Source organism: Bison bison, unplaced genomic scaffold (assembly GCF_000754665.1).
Source record: "Bison bison bison isolate TAMUID 2011002044 unplaced genomic scaffold, Bison_UMD1.0 scf7180017864193, whole genome shotgun sequence".
Classification (NCBI taxonomy): domain Eukaryota; kingdom Metazoa; phylum Chordata; class Mammalia; order Artiodactyla; family Bovidae; genus Bison; species Bison bison.
This window is the reverse complement of record NW_011494765.1, coordinates 2,232,615-2,245,122: the sequence shown is the minus strand read 5'-3', so window position 1 is coordinate 2,245,122 and position 12,508 is coordinate 2,232,615.

The window sequence follows — 12,508 nt, the reverse complement described above, 5'->3', positions numbered from 1 at the left end:
GAGCAATTAGCGCAGGCGATAGCCCCGGGAGGCCTGCATTACAAAGGGTGCTCGTACCGGCCGGCAAACGCTTCGGCGGCAAACCCGATTTATTTATTTATTTGCCCTGCCTTCCACCTTTCACATCTCCTCATTTCCGAATAAAGGGCAGGCTCTCGGAGATCCGCGCCTCCTCCCCTCTCTGCGCCATAAACGCGCAATTCTCTGAAAGATCTAGGACCGAACAGTGTCTAACAAGTAACAGATTTCAAATTGAATGCAAACACCCGGGACAGTTAGTAGGCACTAAAAATTAATTGCTTCAGCAAGAAGTTTCTCAATCAGGACAGTGGCCTGGCAGGTGTGAGGAAAGTAACCTGAAAATAGGTCACTTAGGCGCTCAGTTGCTGAACGAATGGGGAGCAATTTTGGGGTGTATCTCCGCCTTCATAAATTTATGAACTCGTCAGACATTTATTGCCAGTTGAGTAGATCTGGCATTTTTACCAGTTAAGGAAAAAGTCGGTTTCGAAGAGAGCCTGGTTAGCTTCATTTACTGTTGCTGACCAAATAGTGATATGTTTTCAAAGCTCTTGTCTTTTTTTGAGATGTCTGTGATGTGTAGTATCTAGGTGGCTTGCAGTCCCTTGGGTTGTCTTTGGAGACTAATTTCTGAATGTGAACATGTTTGAGATCAATAAAATCCTGTGTCACAAAGGAAGGGGCAGGAATCCAGTTAGGGTAGAAGGAGATAGTATCATAGGAACAAAGGATTTCTTTAGTGCTTTTGACTTTTAAGCTTTTTAAGAGGTGATTTGGTTTGGTGTTAATGTGTTAAAGTTGTAAATTTTGATCTAAATTTTACCATGCTGATTTTTTTAAGCCAGATCTATAGAAGCTCAGATCTATATTATGGCCCATATTAGTGTGTGTAATTTTGTAATGTTTATCTATGTGTGTATGCTTCCTGTACCCACCTGTGCGACTCGTAGCTGATGGATTTTTACTACAGTCAATACTTTAAGTTCTACTTGAGAATATTGTTGTAAGGGAAGCCTAGGAACTGCATTTGCTATTAATTATTCATTAGTACATTTTAAAGAACTCAGCGGTAATTTTAACTCTTAATCAAATTTCCCTTTCACAGTCTCATTTCCTCAATCGGTCAGGACCATTTAAAAGAATGTTATCAAGCAATCCATTTAGGCTAAGGTGGCTTTAGTATTTTACATCAGCCCAATTTAGTGCTACAAATATTTCCTTTTTGTTGAAAACAGAATGGGACTTTTGGCAGTTTGATGGGCTCTAAGGAAAATACATGAAACATTAGACTGTTGTGGAAAGTTTTATTTCCCAGTGTAAAAATGAGTATTGTGTACTGTTTAACAGTGTATGTTCATTATCTCTTACAACTTAACATACTCACAGAAGAATTACCAAAAAAGAAAAAAAGTTTATCTTTGGAATGGTGTTTTTTTTTTTCCCCGTTATATACTTCCTAATTCATGTTTTTCTCCAAAAGTAAATGAAACTGCTTAGAGTCAAAGCAGAGAAAATGAATTCTCCTGGCTTTTTATCCTGGTGGCTGATTTCTATTTTATACGAATTATTTGCAGTAGATAGTCATCTAGATAGCAGATCTTTTGGTTTGTGTCATGAATAAATAAACTGAAAGTGAAATTTTAGAAATGTTTTCCTGCTGGAAACGCCATTGATGATGAATTTACAGTCCTTTAAATGGTTTTTATTATTCTATCCAAACAGAATTGCTAGTCTTTTGATGCACCATTACCCTTCCAAGAATTTCCTGTGCTCACTGCACTAAATATTTCAGTTGTTGCTTTTAGGTTTTGATGACAAACATGAACTCGATCAGAATTTCAAAGGAAGATGAATGATTTGAAGAAGTATATGTCAATACTGCACTTGATCATTTTATTTTGAGAGAATAATGGAGTTCTAAATGTTTCAAGCAAAGGAAGTTTATAAACCATTATAAGTAATTAAAAGCATGTTTTATATAATTACATGTTAGAGGAATTGGAGAGAAGTTCACTAGATAAACCTGATGCCCTTTTTCTGTTAAGACTGTGCCATCTGAATGTTTATCCCTGAAAATACTTTAGCAGATATTTTCAATGACGGTGTAACTTTTCAGTTCTGTGACTTTAAAAATCAAGTTAGTTCTGAGTCAGTCCAGAATTTTCTACCTCCATTAAACAAACAAGCAAAAAAGTAACTTTTCAGTTCTGTGACTTTAAAAATCAAGTTAGTTCTGAGTCAGTCCAGAATTTTCTACCTCCATTAAACAAACAAGCAAAAAAGCATACTATAGTACTGTTGTTCTTTAGTCCAAACAGCAAACAGGTGTTTTTTAGTGGGTTCTGTGACCTCCAAAGAACATTGAAAGGCAACAATGAACAGATTCATCGGTGAGCTGAGGTGTGAGATGACCACATTTCCAATCTCAGATTTACCATGTACCATATTCTTTCATGTAATCTAAGTATGAACATGTTCCAAACCCATAAATCATTGTGAATTCTGTAGCAAAAAGGTGTGTGTGTGTGTGTGTGTGTGTGTGTGTGTGTAAGCATGAATTAGTGTGAAGAGGAGTTAGATGGGGAGGAGGGAGATGAGCTAGTGAATAAAACTGCTGGTGAATTTCCTAAACTATGCTTAAATCCTGTATTTCATATTTTATTAATAATTTCTTGGTGTTTTTTTTTTTTTCATTTTTTCCCTTTTCCTGGGATTGTGGAGCAAAGGTTAGAAAATAGTTTTAGGTTTAAATATCTAGGTTTAGTTTAGTGGAGAATGGAGGATAGAAATGCCAACTGCAAATGTGGTGAAATTTCTCAGAACTAGTGCCTGTTGTGCAAGCTGGCTTTAAATTGCTAATGATGCCTGCATGTTCTGGGGCCTGGGGCTGTATTTGGAGTTTCATCCTGTATTAAGACATCATCATTTTGTTTTTATAACTAAGTATTTATTGGTTTGTATTGAATAAATTGGCCATTAATGAATTGTGTTCACATGGTAACTTCTGGCTTTGGGATAGCCTTAGCTGGGATAGTCTCCAAAATTAAGAGACTTCATTTTCAGCAAGCTCATTTAGATCTTTGGGGCCTTTTCATAAGTTTTGGTTATTATTTAATTTTGTGTTGTAGTCAAGTTAAATTACATTCTCCATTTAAGTATTTTTTGCAGTATTTTATATAATTAGATTGAAAGTTAAATTTGGTAAGATGCCATTTATGAGTAAATTTTAATGTTGGTCAAATCTATTCTATTAAAGTAGGACAAGAAAAATGCCTCATTTTATGTGTACCAGTTGTCTTATATGTGAAAAAGGTTCACAATCAGGAAAATAGAAAGTTCTGAATCAACAGATAAATTTTGCTTTTCAGCAAAGAATAAAAGTGTCCTTGAAACAATTTTAAATAAAAAGTAGCTATTGAATATGTCCACACAGGTGATGATCTAATATACCCAACTTTGTAATACTTTAAAAGTATTTCTGAGACCAACAAGTTGTGAAGGAAAATGTTTTCTGTCAAACTTTTACATTCTTAAGGTCAACTTTTTCCTGATTCAGGTAATTTCTTAAGGGTTTATGGGTGCCTTTGTTAATGACTAGGGTTCAGAAATACCAGAATTATTAAAGTCAGCAAGAAGTGCTAAGCAGCTAATTCTTTTTTGGGTGTTGAGTCCCTCTCAGAGCCGAAGTTTCAGATTTGTCTGAGCTTAATCTATGTTAAAAAACAAACAGAAAAACCAACTCTGGATTAACTTTGATATATATATTATTTCTAGAATCAGGCCCAGGCTTCTGTTTATTGCTTCTTTTCCGACGTGGGTTGTCTTTATGAGAAAGATAAGGCTGTTATTTTAGATATCGGAAAATTAGAAGAAAACCATTGTGAGATGTCTAACCTGCTTTTTCAGTGTGGTTTAGAAATAGCTATAAACAGAAAACTTTATGTGAAAGATTAAAACATTTCCTACTTTATTTCATTCTTCCCTTACTACCTGCTGTTAAATAGTAGCCTGGGGAGAACAGCTTCTCAAGAAAAGAGATTTTTTTGCTGTTTACGATTATTTAAATAAGACTTTACTATGTAACCCGGTAATTCTAATTAACAGTGATTTAGTTGGGGAGCGAACCAGGATTTCCTCAGCTGGCTGCTGGGGACCTGAATTGCTTTTTTCCCCACCCCCAGCTACACCAAATCTTTTGATCCCTAAGCTACAGTGGTTGTCATTTGAGAAAGCAAACTGAGAGAAAATAAGTTGAAAATAGTCTACTTTCAGCCTCATTTGCATCTTGGATGTTTTGTTCTTAAAAAAAAATTATAGGGATAATTGAGTCTTTAAAATTTATTTTGAAGGGTGCAAACTCTTATGTCTGAATAGAAAATTCCTGGATTTCTTTAAAAATACTTTTTTTTTTTTGCTTTAAAAATTTGGGGGATGTTGTAGTATTGATAGTCATTATTTCAAAAGAGAAATTATTCTCATTTTAAGTTCACAGAGGCATTCAAGTGTTTTGAGTTTCTTTAGGAGTGTGTGTTTGGGGAAAACAAAAGTTAGCCTTTATGCAATGGAAAAATTTTCAATCAAAGTAGTTGTGGTTTCTCCATCAGCATTATATTCATAAGTTCGAATAAGGAATCACAAGTTCTTAATGTCATACACTTAATAAACTCTATAATTTGTTACATTCAGAGTTTAAAAAGTATCTTCAAATGATGAAATCTTTGGAACCTAATTGCTAACTGTACATCCCTTTCAATTTGTTTATACAGGAGAAGCTATTCAACCATAAACCACAGATGGCAGTAGCAGCATATTTTTCTGTTTTCTAGAGGGACTCTGGCCTTTAAGTTGGTGTCAATTCTACTGGCACTGTTGATAGGTCAGCTGCCAAGTGTAATGTTTCCAAAACCAATTCCCTAGGCAGCAACATGTAATGTATTCTGGAAACAAATCCGGGCATTTGATTTGAAGATATACTCTGTGGGTGGTTTGAACCAGAGTGGTGATTTTGCTCCCATTGTTAAGAGTGAGAAATCATAAAGAGAAGCTGGTAATAACGATAGAGGGAGTTATTTGAGTGATAAGTTATATCACATTGGAATTGCACTGTGTATTAGTAGAGGATATATCAAACAGATATTTGCTTTAACAAGTTTGCATTGGAAACAATTTGTAATTATTTAGAAAATAAACTTGAGAATTGTAATTTTGAGAGTGAAATGCACAACTAAATTCCTCATGTAGCAGAAGTAGATAACTTTCTCAGTTTTTTATTTCCAGCTCTTCCTTATATTTCAGTGAATTTTGTATCTTTTTATAAAAGCAGTTCAGAGATCTATGAGTGCCTGCTCTTCCAACCCATCATTGTAGTGTTAAATTCTCTGTTTTTAATTCTCCCTCTGAATACATTGATTGAAAAAGGACATAATTAAACAGATTTTTAAATTTCCTGTTATACTTCGGGTCCAGAGGTATAATTTCATGGTTTAAGATTTAGGAAACATTTCAGTAACAAATCTGTGCCAAAATGATGGATGTACTGGTTCTGTGAAAGGATGGGGAGTTGGGGGGACTACCTTAACCTGTGTTAGTTTTCATTTAAAAAATTAATTCTTGCATTCATTTCAGTCTTGAAGCCATACTGTCTTGGAAGGATTTTAAAAAGTCTTGATTTTTTTGTTGTTGTTAATTTCTTGTGTTCTACTGGTGGCTCAGCTGGTAAAGAATCCACTTGCAATGTGGGAGACCTGGGTTTGATCCCTGAGTTGGGAAGATCCCCTGGAGAAGGGAACAGCTACCCACTCCAGTATTCTGGCCTGGAGAGTTCCATGAACTGTATAGTCCATGGGGTCGCAAAGAGTTGGTTGTGACTGAGTGAGTCTCACACACACACTGCATCAGATACAGTGCAGAGTTCTTTTTACCACAGTTAACTCCAGTTTGTATAATTTAGTTTTTCTCTCACAAGAAAGAAGAGGACACTTGAAGTCTTACACACTTTTTATCTTGTTTCCTCATATCTTGCCTTTAAAAATTCATAAATGAGTAATGAAATATAAACAGTTGGATTGTATTTTTGTCAGTGGTTTCTTGATCATTTGTTACTAGATTGTTTGTTTCAGATTTAATCTCTCCCTATTGATTGAGTACTTAAATTTGTTATTAATAATTTGCTGTATGGTGTAAACCAGTACAAAGTGTCATCCATGAACCACGGAAGAGTGGGCCCTGAAACCTTTTCAGGAGGTTCTTGAGGTCAGAGCTATTTTTATAATAATGCTGACATTATTTGCCTTTTTTGCGATGTTGACATTTGGGCTCATGTTGAGAAACGGTGGTAGGTAAATTATTGGCACCTTAGCAGAGATCAAAGCATCAAACTGTACTAGTAGTCATTATATTCTTCAATTCTAGTCACTTGTATTTTTTTTTAAGCTATTTTCACTTAAGAATGTCCTGGATGAAGTAGTAAAAATGATTAATTTTATTAAATCTCTACCCTTGAGTACAGATGTTTTTGATATTCTGTGTGAGGAAATGGCAGATGCACAAAGCATTTCTTCTGCTTACCAAAATAGAATAATTGTTTTTAAGAAAAGTGCTTCTGCAATTATGTTGTGAGCGGAACTAGCTGCTTTTTTTTAATGAAACACAAGTTTTACTTGAAAGAACAATTGACAGACCATATTCAGATTGGGTGTTTGGCAGACCATGTTTTGGAAAACGAACAGGGAGCCTGTTAGGCCAGGGAAAACTGACAATGCTTCTTGATGGTGAATAAAATTTGAACTTTCAAGTGACAATTAGAATTTTGGAAAACTTGTACTTGCCACTTTGAGCTTGACAACTTCCCAATACTTAAAGCCTTTTCTGATGAGCCCTAATGTTGATGTTACTGATAAATCTGATTTTTTTTTTAAATATTATATAATGAAATGTGTTAACATTTTGAAGATCACATTTTGGTGAAGGAGCAGTTTCCAAATTATCCAATGTATGATGTTAAAAAATTCTGAATGGAGAAAAGATGGGTTCAAAGTGCTAGATAGACCAATGGGTTTTAATGTAACAGAGTACACAAAGTTCATTGATACGGTTTTAGATTTCCCTTTGAACTGACCTTTAAGAAACCACTACTTACTGAATTTTGGTATATTATCAAAGGAAAATACCTACAATTATTTTCATTAAGAAATAGTTCTTCCATTTCCAATTACAAATCTGTGTGAGACCAGATTTTCTGTGTATACTTCAACCAAAACAGTACAGCACAGCATACTGAATGCAGAAGCATGCAGGAGAATCTTAACTGCCAGAATTAAACCAGATATTAAAGATTAGTAAAAATATAAAACAGTGCTACTCTTCTCATCAATTTTGTTGTTTTGTTGGAAATTATGTTACTTTTCATAAAATAGGTTATATTAACATATAACAGGTTTCTTGTTACTTTTGGATGAATTAATAGATATTTTAAAAGATTTCACACTGTGGTAAATATCACTAGATATAACCTGTGTAAATGTTAGCTCTTTGGGTCCTCAGTAATTTTTAGTTGTGTAAAAGGGGTCCTGCGACCACGCAGACCACAGTAATGAGAGAACTTCTTTTCTAAACAGACTGACTTAATGTGTAAGAAAATGGTGACTTTGCCAAGTATTATTGTTAGCACTTAGTTACTTTGGGTTTTTCATTCCTTCTCTTTCTCTTAAAAAAAAAAAAAAAAAACTCTGTAAAGAGGCTATAGAGGAAAAAAAAAATGAAAATGAGTTCATTTTAAGTTTTCTTTGCTTGAGACTAAATGAAGTATGTCATAGTTCACCTCACTGAGTTCTCTGATAAGGCTTTTGTTACTTGCCATGTGAAACCTGTTGCTTAACTGTTAATTATTTGTATTAGAAAATTTCCAGTAGAACCTGCTTCCTCCCCAAGGGTGGATTTATAATTGTGGAAATAAATCTGACTATACAAAAAATACTTTATTACTTGATAAAGAGTCATTGCTATAAAAAATTAAATATTTATGAGATAAAACCCTCTATCTTTTCAAAATTTCCTTCAAGAATAGTTTGCTTCCTGTGATAAACTATAATGGAAAAGAATATTAAAGAAAGAATGTATATATATTGAATTACTTAGCTGTGCAGCAGAAATTAACACAACATTTTAAATCAACTATACTTCAATTAAAAAAAATAAAAGGACACAAAGTTACAAACATAAAAGAATACTTTGCTTGTTTGCTTTCAGTAGGTGTGTTTGGCTTTCACTGAGCCTTCTAAAGCTGTGATTTTGGCAGTGTCAGTTTGTAGATTGGTTTTCCTTTAACCTAGTTTTGACTGAGGGAGGTTGTAATAAAGTCTGTATAGGAGAAGTATCTCCTCTGCTGATGTAAGAATACCTTTTCCTAGTGTGAGTAACATTTTAGTGTAAGTCAATTAGTGTGTTGTTAAAGAGTTAGGGATTTACTCCTTAGGGTAGTTGCTAGGTAGAACTCATTCTGAAGTGAGTTTGCTGGCAAAAGAAATGTCACAGAACAATGTGAATAACAATAAGGAGTTTCTGGATCAGAATTTAAAGTGAAAACCCTGGTGGGTGATGAAAGATCAGTGAGATATCTGGGCTACCTTCCTGAGAGCTCTGTAGTCATCTTGATGTTCTTGGAGTTTTGTGTAATGTACCTTTCTAAGCGTTTTTGTGTTCTGTAGGGGTTGCAGCTTAGTAATGAGAAAATAAAAGCTTTTCCTTTTTCATTTTAATGCTTGGATATTATTTCAAGTTTCAGAGGAGCTAAATGATGTTAATTACTAAGCTTAATAACTGAGGCAGATTTGTGTGTTTTTTTCCCTTCCATATTTTTGCTGTACTTTGAAATCTAACCTGTTTGGAAGCTTCTCTTTAGCCTTACAATCCTTCCTCCAAAATGCCTTTTTGGCAGGATAATAAACCACCTGGGGGAAACCCCCCACTGATATCTGTTTAGAGGGCTTTGTTTTTTTGGAAGTGGCAGTAGTTTCAGTAAGGGAGGAAGGATTTTGGTTAGATAATGTGAGAGGGAAAGAGCAGGGACTCTGGAGTGTGGCAGTACAAAGATCACAGCTGTGTGACTTTGTCACTTGACTTCTCTGAACTTTAGTGTTCTCATTGAACAATAATAGCAGCTAACATTTATATAGTTGCTATTATATAATTTTTAAGCACCTTACATATGTTAACTCACTCTATTTTCATAACTCTGTGAGGTTGGTGTTCGACTGTCTCCTGCATTTTGCAGATGTGGAAACTGAAGCCCACAGAGATTAAACCCTAGTTTTTATATTTTTACAGTTAGTAACACCATTAATCATTTGTTTCCTAGGTTTAATCTCTCCTTCCACTCCCCTTCTCCCCATGTACTATAATGTTTCTGAAATTAAGGGTAGTGTTATTAGGACTCATGATAAAGCCTGTAGAGTGCCAAGCATAGTGTTTGCCTCAAAGCAGATACTTGTGAATCCAGGTGATTTATAATTGTTGAGGATTATACACAACTCAACTTCCTATAGAATAGAGTCACAGAGATCCACCGTTAGAGTTGCAAGTGATTTATTTCTCTTTCATGTTGGCTCTAATAAGCCAACCAGAAAACAGTTTTGATATAATCAGAGACTATCTTTGAGTGGTAAGGAAAGAGGGGATTTTGCGCTATTTAGGGCAGTGATACCATATCTTGAATCTGTAGCCTAAAAGAGAAAAAAACACTGAATCTTGAGTTTACATTACAAATTATCATCTGTAGCACTAAAAACACAAGTAATTGGTGTTTCATGAATGAATGGATAAATGAAAGAATAATCAGGTCAGGAATTTTGAGTCTTTTCCTATGTCAGAGTCCTTTGAGTCTGAGTTCTTTGCAGGTAGTCAGAGAAAGTCTACAAAACACAAGGGAAGAGAATATGCTTTTCAGTCACTTGAGAGAATTGGGGCAGTATGTAAGTCAAGCTGAGTGTTGAAGCTAAATCCAAGGTTTGAAAAGCCCTCCTGGAACCAGAATATAGTACATTTCTGTTTGGAAATACAGCACTCCTTATAACTAAAATGACCAGATACACCAGATTAAGATGAGATGGTCAGTAGATCCCTGGTTGTTGGCTTGAGTACTTTGGGGAATGCCATTTAGGAAAAGGTAGCTTTTGTCCCCTGTACATTTTAAAAAAAATTCTGCCACACAAAAGCCGACTATATGGAAAAGAGGACCAATCCAAGATTGATGTGACCCTTTGAAAGTGGAAATAGAAGAACTGGTTGTCCAAAGCTTGTAAAATACAGAAAGTGGTTTTCTAGCAAGTAGATAGTGAGAACGGTGTGACAGTGGGGGTTAATAGATATGGTAGTAATGTAGTGTTGAGCAGGGAAGGACTTGAGAGAGGAGAGCAGCCACATTATTTGAGGAGGTATGAGGCTCAGGAAATAGTTGGTGGGCCTAGGTTTTGCCCGGATTCTGATTTTAGCTCTCTTATAAAAGCATGTTTCTATGGGTCTACCTATAAAATGAAGGCGCTAAATTAGGTAATCACTGAAGGAATTTCCCAGCTTTATGATGAAATGAGTTGGATAAAACAGGAAGTTGGAATTTAGGAAAGCAAATAACTGTGGTACTCACAGCACGGATTCATTGGGATGATTTTGACTTTAGATACTGTTCAGTCATCCCTCAAGGCATATTTACATTTCTTAATGCTTACCATACTTTGTCTCCTTATTAGAACACCTGGCTGCTTTAAATTAAGGTCTGTGGAATCACATAATTTACATGTAAATTCAGTTCTCTGGGTCTGTCTTATAGAAATGTATGCAGATAAAGTTATGATGTTATGATAATTTGTAATGTAAACTCGAGATTCAGTGTTTTTTTCTTTTTTAGCATGATCACTATTCTTATACCTCCTCCCCCACAACCATGCCACACTTTTCTTTTGTAAGGACAATTTCATTCTTGAGTCAAACCCATAGTTATTTTCAGAGTTTTCCCTTATTCCTTGTAAAGGAATTTTTACCTGCAATATTCCTTCAGCACTGAGAAGAGTCCTGTCCTCTTAAGACTTAAATGCCCTGAGTTTGAGAACTTGGATTCATTAAGGAAAATTGCAAACCCTCCTTAAATGCTGTTGGTCAGTAAAAAGGGAACCCAGCAGGAAAGGGGCGGCAATGCATGGGGGAGGGGTGGAGGGGGGTTAGCAAGGGAGCTGCAGTTGAAATATTCATCAATCATTTTACTGGCACCAGGAAACCAATCAGCCTTTTAGAGGAGAGAACTTAATCAATCACCTAAAATCGGAAATTACAATTGCTTTCCCGCAAAAAAATATTCTCTTACTTGCTGACAGTTTAAATCTGAAAGATAGTTGGGCTGACTGGAATTCAGAGCTAACTGCTGGCGAGCAGCTCAGTTACTGAAAGTACTACTGTGATGAAAAAATGTATTTAACATTTGAAGATAAAATGTGCTATCTGCCATGAGCCTTTTAAAATATTTCAAGTAAAGTACTTTTCATGTAGTATGTCCATTAATATTAACAATTGCTGAGCATTTATGGGTAATATGAAGTGTGTGAAGTACTGTAAATTTATTTTCCAAACCTAGTTTTCAGAGCATAGATGGGCTCTTGGCTGAAGAATACCTAGTGTTTCCAATGCCTTGTTTGGAAAGCAAGTTTAGAGTGTTGTCTTAGGGACACTTCCTGGGGAACTCAGTTGGAAGTGCTTGCATATCAATAAAAGCAGGAGGGATTTAGCTGTATCTTGTATTTAGATTTAAATGGTGTGATCTCTGAATTCTGGACTTGAATTGCCTGTGGCCCTTAGGTTCCTTAGGTTTGAGCTACTTAGGAATCTAATGATTTTAAAATTAGGAATGTGTCATCACTGTAGAAAATATGGAAACTGAAGGGAAAATTACCTATAATTTTCCTTCCAGGTGACTGTTATTAGCATTTTCTTATGTTTTCTTCTAGTCTTTCTTCAAATCCTAGTTTTTTGCTTATTGTTGTGGTCTTACAGTATATACCATTGTTTTATGCTTTTTGTTTGATTTTACTTTTTTTCCTCATGTTTTAAGCTTTACTGATTCAACAGTAACTCATTTGAAACTTTTAACAGCCATGTGATATCTCATTGTTTTTCATTGTTGAACATTAAGACAGTTTATAGTTTCTCATTGTTTTAACGGTACTCCCTAGACTATCTTGTGCTTTCTTTTGGCTTATTTTGTGGGGGCCCAGATTTTTAGAAGTATGTGTCTATCTCAATGTACCATCACCAACAACCAGTTTAATTTACACTAATACATCTTGTATATTAACATCTAGGGCTTATTACTATTTTTAAATAAATGCCTGATGCTTGAGATAGAATTGAGACACAGGTAGGCTGTTTCCTCTAGTCTCATGTTATAGAGGGGTATGTGGAATCATTCCCAATGCCTTTTGTTTTCTGAATCTTGTAGATTTCT